The sequence below is a fragment of the Octopus sinensis genome, linkage group LG4 (genome assembly GCF_006345805.1).
Source record: "Octopus sinensis linkage group LG4, ASM634580v1, whole genome shotgun sequence".
In the NCBI taxonomy this organism is placed as follows: domain Eukaryota; kingdom Metazoa; phylum Mollusca; class Cephalopoda; order Octopoda; family Octopodidae; genus Octopus; species Octopus sinensis.
Window position 1 is genome coordinate 66,756,726 of NC_043000.1, and position 14,183 is coordinate 66,770,908.

General features: G+C 37.2%; 1 protein-coding gene across 2 annotated transcripts in view; it reads left to right on the top strand.

The window, feature by feature from the left end:
* LOC115210706 (monocarboxylate transporter 12) overlaps nt 1-14,183 on the top strand; it is a 103,413-nt gene that overhangs the window by 25,290 nt on the left and 63,940 nt on the right. The window contains exon 2 of one of the 2 annotated variants that reach the window (XM_029779399.2): nt 8,160-8,258. The exons of the other annotated variant lie outside the window; for it this stretch is intronic. The gene's annotated coding sequence lies outside the window, so the exon portion shown is untranslated. The remainder of the gene's footprint in view (nt 1-8,159; nt 8,259-14,183) is intronic. 2 annotated transcript variants of the gene reach the window in all.

Sequence of the window (14,183 nt, forward strand, 5' to 3'; positions counted from 1 at the left end):
TAAGTCGAGTAATCTTTGGTGAAGAAGAGAAAAGAAATATTTCATACATGTCCGCTATTTTTAGTAGTTTGGTGCACTCATGTGGCGATATCGCTTTCGTATATGGAAAAGATATGGCAGTGAAAATTTCACATGATAGAACGAAATTAATGAACAGGCCGTGTTTGTTTGAAATATTAGCCATTAACGGAAATTGTAAGTACATTTCACTTGTTTACTTCTCTGGCCAACTTCGTTCCATCATTCTCTAGAAAAAGTGACATCACGTTTCATCGTTCCATAAGAAATTTACCATAGCCTTAACCATTAAAAGTAACGCATACTTGCGCTATCATTTCTCTTTTCCACCCCACAGATGAATACCAGTCTGACGAAACATTAATTAATGCCTGAAGCAATTTTAATTCGAAAATTATTTTAATATTTACTAATATATATTTTCTTACTCCCCATTATATATAAACGTGTAATTGTACACGCATGTGCAACCGCACACAAGCATACATACTACATACATACATACATACATACATACATACATACATACATACATATTCTAATTACGTAACAGAAGTAGCTCTTGAATGAAATTTTTATCTGTATAAAGTTTTGTAACGATACGCGTTATGCTATATAGGATGTAGATTCTACTTTGCAGCTGCTTGCTTCTTTTGCATCGTGCCAGTTTTATTTTGCTCATGCGACGCCATTGCAAACCAATGCATTGTTTATGCACTATCTCTATATACATTCGCCCTCTCTTCGGAGAGAGACAAACATGTGACGTTGACAAGCTACAACAACGGGGAAATACTTATGTGTCGCTCTCACAGTCACTTCCAGTGCGATTTCCTCCGACCTTGCTCTGAAATATATTGCTCTTCTTAACACAATACGTCTACAAAGGGATTTTCTCGTACGAAGAACATTAGCTTCTGACTTTTAAACGATAGACGTACGTTAAATATGTTATATATACATATACCTGTACATACATACATATATATATGTATGTATGTATGTATGTATGTATGTATGTATGTATGTATGTATGTATGTATGTATGTATGTATGTATGTATGTATGTATGTATGTATGTATGTATGTATGTATGTATGTATACATACATACATATATACATACATGCATATATAAGAGTTTATAAAGATTTATACACGGAAAGAAGACACTTGACAGGACTTCTTACATGATAAAAAGGGCAGTTAACCTCAAACCACGAACAAAAGGAATTTTTAAGGCACGCTGCTAATAGGCACTAGAGTGAATAAAAAATTAGTTAATCCTATACTTGAATTTCGCTATTAATGACCAAATAAATTAATTTGGTATCTGTATCTCGCCAGTAGGATCGCTTACGAATGCATAATTATGTAGCAGTAATACGTACCGAAAACGCGAGGCAAACACATGCGCAAGACAGCTCCATCTTTACACCTTATGGATTCAAATTTAGTGCGCGAGCGTTGTCAGAATAATACAGAAGTAAATAAATTTAAATTGTGTATTATATGGTTTAAGAATTGTGCACTATATGGCTCGCTTAAAAGTGTCTACTAATCAATCGTTCTGCTTGCCCATTTTATCTCGGGTGGTAGAGCGGAGTAAAATGTGGTTGATTGCATGCATTTTGTAGAAATTTTTGAATTCGTATCCTGTAAATTGTGTTCCATTGTCCGACACTATGGTGTTCGGAACACCATTCTTTGACACTCCTCTGCAATTGTTTGCAGGATTAAACTCTGGTCCGCTTGTTCAAGTTTTGTGAGAATTCTTGCACGTATTCCCAATCTTTGTTTGGCGTCAAACTTGTACAAAAATGAGGCACTTAAACATATCAGGAGTTAGATCATTCAGTTTAAACCTTTCGCACATTCTGTTTACGATCCCGGCATATGTGATAAAGTCTCATCCTCTTTTTAACTAGATTCCAACACTCTTATCGAGTGCTAAATAAGGAACTCTTATCACTGAATATTTTTGATAGTAATCTGAACATTTTTGAAAGTAATTCGACTGTTTCCTGAAAACAAATTTCACTAGTTTTTTGGGGGTAGTATAAAATTACAACATTTTTCATGTTCTGACGGAGCTAATTTACGTAATAATAGTCTTACTTTTTCCTCATCTGTCCACGACTTGCAATCTTCCCTGAAGATTTCTTCGTACCCTTTAAAGTACGCTGCAAACATAACTGGGTCATAACTGAATTCTGTTATAGAGTTCGATACGCCGTCTGGTGAAAACGAACTGATAGTGTTTCCGGACTTCTTGAAACAGCTCCATTAACTGTTGTTTTTCTTGTGGCTGTAGTTGTTGATTTTGTAACTCATGTTGCTGTTCTTGCTGTTGCTTTTTCAACTGTATTATAGAAGCTAATAGGTCTGCCATAATTAGCAACTTTATATCACAAAATTTTGTTAACTGACCTGCATGAATTTCGAATCCTCGTCCCCAATATTGTTATTTCGCCAATTATGACGATACTTTTGTACACTATAACCGCATAGTAACAATAAAATATATAACGAAGCAGGGTAACAACAACTTAACAATCCAACAAACTTTTCATAAACCAACAAACTATATTCCGACAAACTACCAAATAGATACCTTACGACTTCCTGCGATTAACACCTACTCTCATTTCTTTATTTGGCCACTAAGGGCCCAACACAGAGGGGACAACGCAAGGACAGACAAACATGCAGCGGTGAAAAAGTAAAACGAATGAATTAATGAAAGGATGATATATGAATGTGGGGGTGCGATGGCTACTCGAGCCCCGCACTCGAGTAGTTACATTTAATACAATTGTTTTTTCTTACTAGTTCATCGTAAACAATTTAGTTTTAAAATTACATTTACTTGCTTTGAGTGATTTCCACCTCCTTATATTCAATGACAGGAGGCAGCGTATCAAACCCTACTTCCGGCCCTATGGGGTCTACATCAGACTCGAAAGTCTTTTTTAAATTTTTATTTCTTTCCAGGTCCAGTAGGACGCACTTTTTATTGGGATGAACTCCCCTGCAGGCAGTTTTACTCTTGTTATGTTCTTCCATTTCGTTAACATCTTTTCTATATTCACACTTTTGTGTATATTCACACTTTTGTTGTTGTGTATGCGGTGTATTTGGTTTTCTGTGGGGACCTGAATGGTTTGGCTGCGTGTGTGTTTTCCTGCTTATGTATGTCTGCGCGTGTATGTGTCTTTGTATACCTGTCCGGATTGTCTACGATGTTTTTTTTTTCCAGTGGTGTGGATGGGGTTGAGATGTTCATAAATGGGTTTTCGTGTCTTTTATATGTGGGTGTTTTGTCCTCCTTGTTTGTACCATTTGGTGGGGATCCTTTCGTCTCACTCCTCCTTCTTTTGTGCTTCACAATGTAGTCACTCTCGTCACTACTTCCCTCTACTGGTTTCTGCTTTTTCTCTGTTGCTTCTTCAGCAACGCTCTGGGGCACCGTCGTAGTCTTTTCGATCTGGGACTCCGCCATAGTCTTCTCGGTCTGGGGCTCCGCCGTTGTCTTCTCAGTGTGGGGCTCCGCCGTAGTCTTCTCGGTCTGGGGCGGCTTATAATCGGGGCAATGGACCTTTATGTGTCCTCTCCGTCCACATAGGTAACAGTTGGGTCTTCCCTCAACAACTACCTTCAACGCATTTTCCTCTGGTATGACAATTTCGTACGGTAATTCTTCGATGTCATGGTGGGTGACCTGGAGCAAGACTTCCAGGTCATATCCCCACCAATTCACTTGTTGCGTTCTACCGACGCGCATCAATTTAGCGTCCTCCTGAGTGGCAGCCATAATGCCTGTCACCGGCCACACTTCTTTTATTTCCGATAGGATCCTTCCAATCCGCACTCTAACATTTCTTCTTCCCATGCAGGTCGGCAGAAGTATCAAGTTTGCCGACCTTAACGTTGTCGTCAAGCGCCTCACTGCCTCCTCCTCGGTGGTAAACCGTACCTCCACCGTGCCAAACTTCCTTCCTCTATTAATGAAGGTTGCTTCCTCCATTATTGATAGCAAGCAACTCTCTATGTCATTTTCCGTCGCTACTTCGATCTTCCGTGATGTAGCCGATTGTGTACGATAGACCAACGTTCTTCTTTGCTTCTCTTCGACACTTTCCTTAGGAGGGGCCCACCTTCAAAGCCGTCCACTTCTTTTGAATGTACTCTCCACATTCATTCAACATCTCTTGGCTAGTTTCTAGCTTCTTCACCTCCAGCAAGGCAACAGCATTTTTCTGCTCCTGCGGCAGCCGCATAGCTTGGTATGGAGTCCACCTCCATATTGGGATGAAAATCAATTTTCGCCCCAAAATGGGGGAAACGAACAACAAAACAAAACTGGCAAACAAGCTACAACAATTTCAACAGAAACTTCAACAATGTCTCGCGCGAGAAAACTCCCAGCAAAAAATCAAACATGTAAAAGTGACAAATGACACAAGTGCTGCCAGCACGAATTAACTCCTACTCAGAATTTCTTTATTCGCCTATAACGGCATATATACAAGGTACAGAACAGGGGCGGGGACGAAACAGGGACAGTCTTACAGGGGGCTAGGGTTACAATCAGGTGCTATAAACACCTGTACAACCGCGGCCCTTCCTAGCAAGGATAACGTCCTCCCAGACTAGGTCTGGGTTATGGCCGTCACCTTACTCGTCACCTCGCTCCAGTTTTCCTCCACCTGAAGATCTGGTCTAAACCAGATTCCGAGCAATTTAATCGGGCTCTCTGTCCATCGTCCGACGAGGCTATTGGGAGGCATTGACTTGCCATATCAGGTGCCGAGTTGCAAACCAACTGATTTCTCCTGGTTAATTTTTTCCCCTGCTACCGCTTCGTATCCTTTGATGGCGTCTTCTACACGAGGTAGCTGCCCTTCATCAGACACGATGATGGTAACATCATCTGCATCTGCCGTCGCACTTCTACCGTATCACAGATCACGCGGGTCTTCCCACCCCCATAGTCCCCAATCTCCGCAGCAGCTAACCCCAACTCAGTCCTATCTCACTCAGACCGCTACTATTTATAGTCGTTCAGTCAGTCTGTTCTCGCAGGTGGTGTCGTGACTCTCGCCACAACATATATATATATATATATTTAGTAGTTAATAAATCGTATGGTATATAACTTGTAGTTTGCCAGTAAAGCACGTTATTCGGCTCAGTGTTCGTTGAGTGTGTAACTAATAATCTTTGTTATTGATCTTCTATAAGAATGAAGCAGTATCCGTTAATTCGTCATTTCTGTCTACTAAGAAGATACAGTAATAAGTTGTGCGAAACAGAGTTTATTTTAACGAAATGTCCCTTGAAATCAACTGAGGAAACACATTGATACCGAGGGATATACCTAAACCAGCTGTGCAGTTGTCCCCTCACTACACAAAATGGTGGGCACAGGTTTAAAAATTTGCTTCGCGACTGGATGTTTTGGGGTTCGATTCTAAAGCAAAGCACCTTGAACAAATGTCTTTGACCAAAGCCTTAGGTCTACCAAAACCGTGTAAAATTTTGTAGTGTTAGATGGACAATTGTTCTTAATTTTGAATGTAAGACTTACTCTTATACACACTTTAATGCTATCATATGGTTCTTGGGTATGTTTAGTGAAGAACACTTTCTTGGAAATAATGAATTGCGAATTCTAGTTTGTGGATAACTTATTCCCTTCCTCCCAATTGTCATGGAGGTCTCTGAAAAGAGTTATAGGCTCTGCATTTCCTTCTTTCAATGAGCAATTAAAAAAACATCTATTTAGTAAGAGATTAAATAGATTTAAAAACTCAAATTAGATAATGGAGATTATGATGAGACTAATGATATAAAATATTTTTAATAGAAGCCCACATCATTATTTTAGATACTGAGGCAATATAAACAAATATATTACTTGGAGCAACAAGCATACGACATTATACTCGTATAAACAAGCACGGACATGAAAGAAGTTTGTACACACGCACACATTTACACACGCGCACACACACATGTGCATATATGCATGCACATGATGATAAATTATACACACACTCATGCATTCATGTATTCATACGTATTTGGGGATTTTTCAAACTGTCTTGTCTTATCATTCCGACATATTGACCAGTCCTGTACAATATCTCAATTGTTATATGCTCACAGAAACATTAATTCCACATAACTGATTATTATTTTTACATGTACATATGTTGGCTATATCTTTCCCTGTTGGGGAACAACTGAATTTATAGATCACAAAAGCGTATCTTACAAAATGGTGAATAATGTAATGGTCGCTAAAATCAGCTAGGCATCTCTTTATATCTGTCGATGACATTTTCAAGAACGAAAGCAACATAGTCACGCCTCACGACTTACTACTGGTCTGCAGGATGTTTTCTTTTTATCTTTCGAACTAATAGTCCATTCTTGTGGTCTATCTCCCAGTTGTAATTTTGAGAACAAATAGAACTTTTTCTGGAACTTTCCTTTCATATATTCATATGATTGATTGTATTCTAAACTTTCACACGAAGCATAGTTTTATTTATATTGTGTGTACCTGCTGGTTGGCCTCTGGACCCCACCTAATTACCGACAAATTCTCAGTTAGCTGTCGTAATGACTGACTGCTATGGAACGACTGCAATTGATCGACGAAGTGAGATATGATAATTTTGTCCAAGTACATTGTTCAACTTCACCACCATAGCCAATTATTTGTTATCTTCTGAAATGAACTCGTTCTCAGCAAACGTCCTCTTATGTTTAACAAATTTGCCTCTTGATGTAACAGATTCGTTTTATTGAGGTTTCGATTTTCACTGTAGTAATTTTGTAATATCTAAAATGTGTCATGAATTTTAAAAAAATCAAAGGAAAAAACAAGTTTTATACTTATTATTCCTTCTGTAAGTGATGCATTGATTACGATATTGCTATCATTTTGGAGCTGTGATTGATCTTATTGACGCCGTAGGTATGTACTTGTTCCTTAATTTATACTAGCCGCCAAGCTACGCTGGTTAAAATACCAACAATCCTACTGGGATGAATCAAACTACGAATGTATTTGTCGGATAAACGTGCAACTAAGTACACATACTAGGTTTGAATATACATGTGTGTGTGTGTGTGTGTGTTTGTATTTATAAAAGACATTAACATTAAAAAGCTAAAAGGACAAATAAAATGTCAACTTTTGGTAATTCCTTACTTCTATAGTGAATAGGTTTGTTCATATTCAAATGTACGGTAGGGGAACAGGTCAGAAGCAAAGTAACATGAGTTGTTGAAATGTTATATTTTGCCAACTATGCCGCAACGATAGCCGGGTCTGTTTTTATACGTACCTAAACTTCAGCATCTGCCTGACTACCTGATGTTTAAAAGAAATTACACACAGTTCCATAGGATCCAAGGGCATTCATAATTGATATTTATTCAATGACGAACTGACATTTACTATGTTGGTAAAAATATTGTCGACACCTCTGATATTTAGAATGTAATATGAAGTCCATTAAATAGTAAACGAAACTTTAAACCTTTTTTATATAACAAATATTAAAAAAAAATGTTTCGATTGATACAGGTCGCAATTTTTCTTTAGGTCTATGAAAGCGAATTGGCAGCTATCGGGATAGGATCGGTTAAAATGCCTGGCAGTATTTAGCTATTTCTTTTCAGGTTCTCACTTGGAATCCCACTGAGGATAACTCTACTTTTCATCATTACGGTGTCGGTAAAATAAAGTATCAGTCAAATATTGGGGTTGATTTAATTGCCTGTACTGCGCCTAAAATTCATAGCCTTGTGCCGTGATAGAAACGGTAATGATAATAATAATCTGTTTTAAATAGTATATTCTCGAATATGATAGGTTTTACTTCTAAATTCTTAAAGAAATGTTACAAGGTTTTAAAAATGCTAATTTTTACTATTCGTTAAATATTTTTATTAGGTTGTTAAAAGTCATGTTAATTTTGCAATTAGTGTTCAGACTCGATGTATCTTGTAGCATATTCTATGCTGCATCATTTCAAAACTTCAAATAATTTCCATAATCTAATTTCAGATGACATGTTTTTTTCTTTTAATGTTTATTATTATTATTTTTTCTATCTATTTCAGGTACGTACCAGAGAATTCGAACTATTGAAGGAAGTGATACCACAATTAACATATGGGATAGTACTTGCTTCCACTGTTTCGTACAATTTAACAAAGCAGGTAATTCTGATATTATTGTAACCAATATAGATGTGTTTAAATGCGCCAACACTGGCTTATGCTTGCGAAAATATTTTTCATATTCTATTATTTGCTTAATACAATAAAGAATGCAGAAAAAGATAATGTATTAATAGTTCAGAGCATTACGTTCAATATTTCAGGCATTTGTAAGGTTTTGCATTTTATTGTATTTTGTATTTGTAAGTCCTCTGAGAAAAGACATTTTCAAGTGTCCTTAGACTGACGGATTGGAATTTGATGAACTTATAACATTATTTGTTTCAGATTAGTACATATTAGCAGGGAAAACATTCTTGAGGGGAATAGATTCTGGTAGGAGAAGTTAGGCAGTGGTCGAGAACGGAGATTCACAGGTTCATGAAAAAACGATAAGAACACACGAAAAAGTTTCCGCTAGTCTGGCACAAGGTTGAAAATATCCCGAGTTAGCTTTACTAATGATTCTTAATAAAGGCAATACGAAAGTAAAACTCGATAGTAGATTAATTATTTAGAACGATTGTAGATATGGGCTTTGATATCAGGAAGGCTGTATGTTTGCATTTTTATTAGTACATTATAAAGGCGAACTGGCAGGTTCGTTATCACACCGGCGAAATGCTTTATTTCTTCCCGCTTTACTTTTGAGTTCAAATGCTGCTGGGGTCGACTTTGCCTTTTATCCCTTCAGTATCGATAAAATAAGTACCATTTCAGCACTGAGGTCGATGTAATCGACTTACCTCCTCCTCTGAAACTGTTGACCTTAAGCCAAAATTATTCTTATTCTTAAGGCAGCGAAGGCGGTGAGATGGCAGAATCGTTAGACAGCATTTCGTCCGTCTTTAAGTTCTAAGTTCAAATGCTGCTGAGGTTGACTTTGCCTTTTATCCTTTCGGGGCCGAGAAAATAAGTACCAGTTGATGACGGGGATCGATGATCTCAACTTACTCCTTCCCTTAAAATTTCTGACTTTGCGACCTAGTTTAAAACCTTTATTACATAATTAAGAGTTAGCGGAAATACTGTTGCTATACCGATCAACGATACAAAAGTAGCGGTTCCCTAATTATTATTATACTTGTAAAGGTTTATCAATTGCTCATAATTGAATTGCTGCTAAACCTCCTCTAATCCAGAGGTCCCCAGTCATCGGAGCGGGGACCACTACCGAGCCGTAGATCACTTGATATCAGGTCGCACAGAAACAATAAATTTTACAATTTAATTCCTATTTTATTGGGTGTCTTTACATTGTATATGTATTACATATGTAATATATATATATATATATATATATATATATAATATATATATATATATATATATATATATATATATGTGTGTGTGTGTGTGTAATAATTGAATTATATATTATGCAGTCTATTGTGTTTTGATATGCGCTTGATCCTCTCGGTCCGTGGAAAATTGTCTTGCATGAAACCGGTCAGGTGCAAAAATAGGTTGGGAACCATTGCGCTAAGCCATCCCACCAGCTTAAGAAGTGGATGACACATTGGATACATGTAGTCCTAGATTAAAAAAAGATAACAGGCGGTCATAGCAGGTGGAATTACTTCGATCATATGTCTTCTCATTGTTTTGGTTAAACAACGATAACATAACTAGATATAATCGTCAGAGAGTAGTTAGCATGATAATATGTCCCTTTACCATTTTAAGTTAATTCTATTCTCTTTCATCAGTTACACGAAAAATTTATAGCAAACTATTGTGAGCAATGAAAAACATCAAGCCAAAATCCTACTTAGAAAATACAACTAAGTATTAATTACATAATTAATGATAAAATAATTACAATTAACCTAATATGTCATTGAAATTATTGCTCAACATAGATCTATACAATAGTAAAGTAAGCGCTAACGTAATATAGCAAGCCAAGAAATCTATGATATCATTATTGTGTTTTTCATTCATGTTTAAGTGTCACACTTTAACAACCTTAACTATGGATCAAAATCAAAGATAAACATAATGAAATAAGTTCGAGTAAAGTTATAACACCAACTTTCCGGACACGGATGGTCCGGAGCCTATTATAATCCGCACTTATTTTCACTAATATACAGGTCCCTGTATTTCATTTAATTATCTAAGTAAATTTTTATATTTGTTTAATTTAGTGTATGTTGTCAAAACTGACCACCACCTCTGGTTCAGAAAAATCAGTAATCCAGAAAAGCTTTGGGATCAAAGGTTCTGGAAAATCGATGTACCTATGGATGTAATAAGTCCCGCTAGTTTCAATGAATTCGGAGTTATTTTCTTATATATTGCTGGTGGATGCAACTAAATTACAGATAAATTACAGGCGCAGGAGTGGCTGTGTGGTAAGTAGCTTGCTAAACAACCACATGGTTCCGGATTCAGTCCCACTGCGTGGCATCTTGGGCAAGTGTCTTCTGCTATAGCCCCGGGCCGACCAATGCCTTGTGAGTGGATTTGGTAGACGGAAACTGAAAGAAGCCTGTCGTATATATGTATATATATATATATGTGTGTGTGTGTTTGTGTGTCTGTGTTTGTCCCCCTAGCATTGCTTGACAACCGATGCTGGTGTGTTTACGTCCCCGTCACTTAGCGGTTCGGCAAAAGAGACTGATAGAATAAGTACTGGGCTTACAAAGAATAAGTCCCGGGGTCGATTTGCTCGACTAAAGGCGGTGCTTCAGCATGGCCGCAGTCAAATGACTGAAACAAGTAAAAGAGTAAAAAGAGTAAGGAGTAAATATATAAATTCAGCTTAAAACGATATTATCTAACCATTACTATGCAAGTTCAGCGAATGATACGTTGAGTTACCGCATAAATTATTATTTTTATCACCACTTCAACATGGCTGTTCCATAAGAACCGACGTTATTACTGTTTTTAAGCCCAGGAAGACGCTGCCTTCAGCTGGTTGCAAGCAGGGGAGCAAACCCTTACCATCTTCCAGCGACGACGGGACTACCAGACCGTCGGTTTCGATCTGTTTGTGCTCATCCTCGGAACAAACATTTTGAAGCGGCGATAAACATTACTTCTCGATATAGTTATTACTTTCATCTCTTACAGAGATTTTCTAACTAACTACTTTGCTTCCTATTATTTTATTTTTCTATATTCTAAAACAATCCAGTTGCTTTTTGAAAAACCTCCCTAATTTTAATACAGGTCACTGAAGGAATTTTTGTAATGGCCGATCTGTAAGAGACGTAACAGAGATCTCCCTCTGACCAATACAGGAAGAAATGTAGACAATCGTAGAGAATGGTGTAGCATAGATTTTGACCGCTGTGTGTGGTAGTCAAATTAGCAGCCCTATTTTTTGAACGTAACATACTTTCGACTAGAGCTAGGGAAATTGGTACCCTTACCTAAAGTGATCACTCTGTATGGTCCACACGACCCACATACCTCACACTACACCACTGAATGTAGTTCCAGATCGATCAGAGCTGATCTGATACTAAACAACACCAACACCACCACCACCAACAACAACAACAACAGCGATAGCAACAACTGTGCGTCCGTATTTGCTTTAAAAAAAAAACATGAAGAATGTTCTAAACAGAAGCTCTGGAGAATTTCATACGATTGGATGCCAACATGAAACGTTCGAGGGAACTTTCGATGATACACAGATAATAAATATTTAATAATCAACAATGAAAAACATTGTTTATGATCATTGAAGGCAATTTAAAAGAGAAGATTAGAAAATTATAAAAATTCTTCGGTTATTGAATTTAAATTCATATCAAAACAATTTTGGATTTCAGAAAATTGAGGGAATTTTAGATGGATAAGAAAGAAAATAAAACAGATATTGTGGTTTATAATGAATTCCATAATGCTTAATTATTTCCACCTAACGTGATAAAAATAAATATGCTCGCTTTAAGTTCCCTACCTGAAATATGGTAGAACTAATTTATTATAGAAAATAAGATGAAACCCCGAATCGGAGAAATCCAGTATGGATCTTCGGTAGCAACAAGTATACGGAAGGAATCGTGGCAGCAATAAAATATAAATGAATGTAATCTAAATGGCATTGACTTGAGGAAAGAGGAAATTGTCGGTGTTTGAGGCTCAGAGTGTTTATTACGGAAGAAAACAGAAAATTCCATATATTCTTACGCAGGAATCATGATAATAAAAGAGGAAGGAAGTAGGGAAGTAGATGTGTATGTTTTGAGAAACGGCTGGTGGAGGTGAATGGTGAGGAGAAAGGGTAAAGAATGGTAAACAGTAAAGTCTGAGTATGTGTACTTGTGTGTGAGTGTGCGTGCGTGTGTATGTGTTTGTGTGTGTGCGTGCGTGCGCGTCAGTCACCATCCTTGGCATCTTTATCAACTTCTTGGATATCTCCTTTTCCAGTGACAGTCCTTACCTTTTCATTGCCGTCTTTTTTTTACAAACTCATCAATTCCTTCCTCTAACCCAAATTCTTCTCATCCCACCCACTCGTATCAACAGTTTCCACTTTAACCGAGAGTTTGATTTATACCTAAAAGCTTCAGTTTTTTTTTATTCCTAACCTGTCATTGATACGACCCGGTACCCAGCCCATCTCTGTTATTCTGTCTTGAAGCCGCTTAACACAATAACGTCTTCCAACTCACCTCGTCATCCAACTTCTCCAACGTGTGCTTTTTTCCAATCTGGACCGGCTATCACTCCCACATTTCCTCTTTTTCAGATGTGTCTGTAACACACACATAGCATTCTGGACAGTGTTCCTTTATCCCTAGAAATAACTAACCTGTAATATCTGCATACTCCCGTTACAAATTATAAATTTACATGGCCATAAGTCCACTTTCATGATTACAGCCACTGTAGTCCATTTAACTGCATTAAAAGACAACTTTGTCGTGAGTTGTACTTAAGTGAAACTGGCCAACTCTTGACATCGCTTTCAAGAGCACTTGCTCAATGCACATACATTATCCTTATCTATTTAAACTCGTTACCCGTTATTTCAACCCACACCAGCCACTCCGCTCCAGCCACTTTTCTATCTTTAGATTACTCCAACACAAAGTCTCCCGTCTATTGAGCAACTTCAGGAACAAAGGCTTAATTGTCAAACATTGCACGTCCTCTGCCGATGTCAGCAGTACTAGTAAAGTTTTCGTTTACCAAATTTCTCACCCATTCTGTTGGTCATTTCAAATCTATAGTAGGAGACACTATTCAAGGTACCACGTAGGAGGATCGATCCTGGATTTGAGTGGTTACGAAGCGAACTTCTTAACAATACAACCATATCTATATAGTTCAGACTGTACATTAGGGTGGCGTTTTTGTTCTTCCACTGCTGGCATCCTTTTAATGAGCAAGACAGTATTTGAAGTTTGCACTGTAGATAAAGTACTCTAATTAGCTTGTGTCTTCTCAGTAATCTGATAACATTAAAGACTTAATATGATCCACGTGAATATAAATTGCTTCAGAATCACAATAACCTTTCTGTTTGTGACCCAGGGTCTATTTCAGTTGTCTATCAAAACAAATAATATGCCTAATTTTTTATTTTCATGCATTAACCTTAAACTATAATTTTGGTCCATGTTACATGAGACTATCGAATTTAGTTAGATTTTGTTCGACAGAATAAATAAATCTTTGTTTATTCTTAAAACGTTTTGCCTAATATTTACAGTATTTAAATCTAATTACAGTTAAGAGAAACAAAAAATGACTTGTTAAAATGCTGCTAATTATTAGGATTTGAAACTGCACTATAAAACTAATTTCAAACAAATTTTGTGCCAAACAAGATGCATTTACATAGTGTTTCGACTTACTGGAGACAGTAGTCACATCTCCATTCATCCTCTAACGCCTTTGGAAAAGACGCGTTGATTGATGTAGTCCTGGATTCACAATACCCGAGGAAGAAAC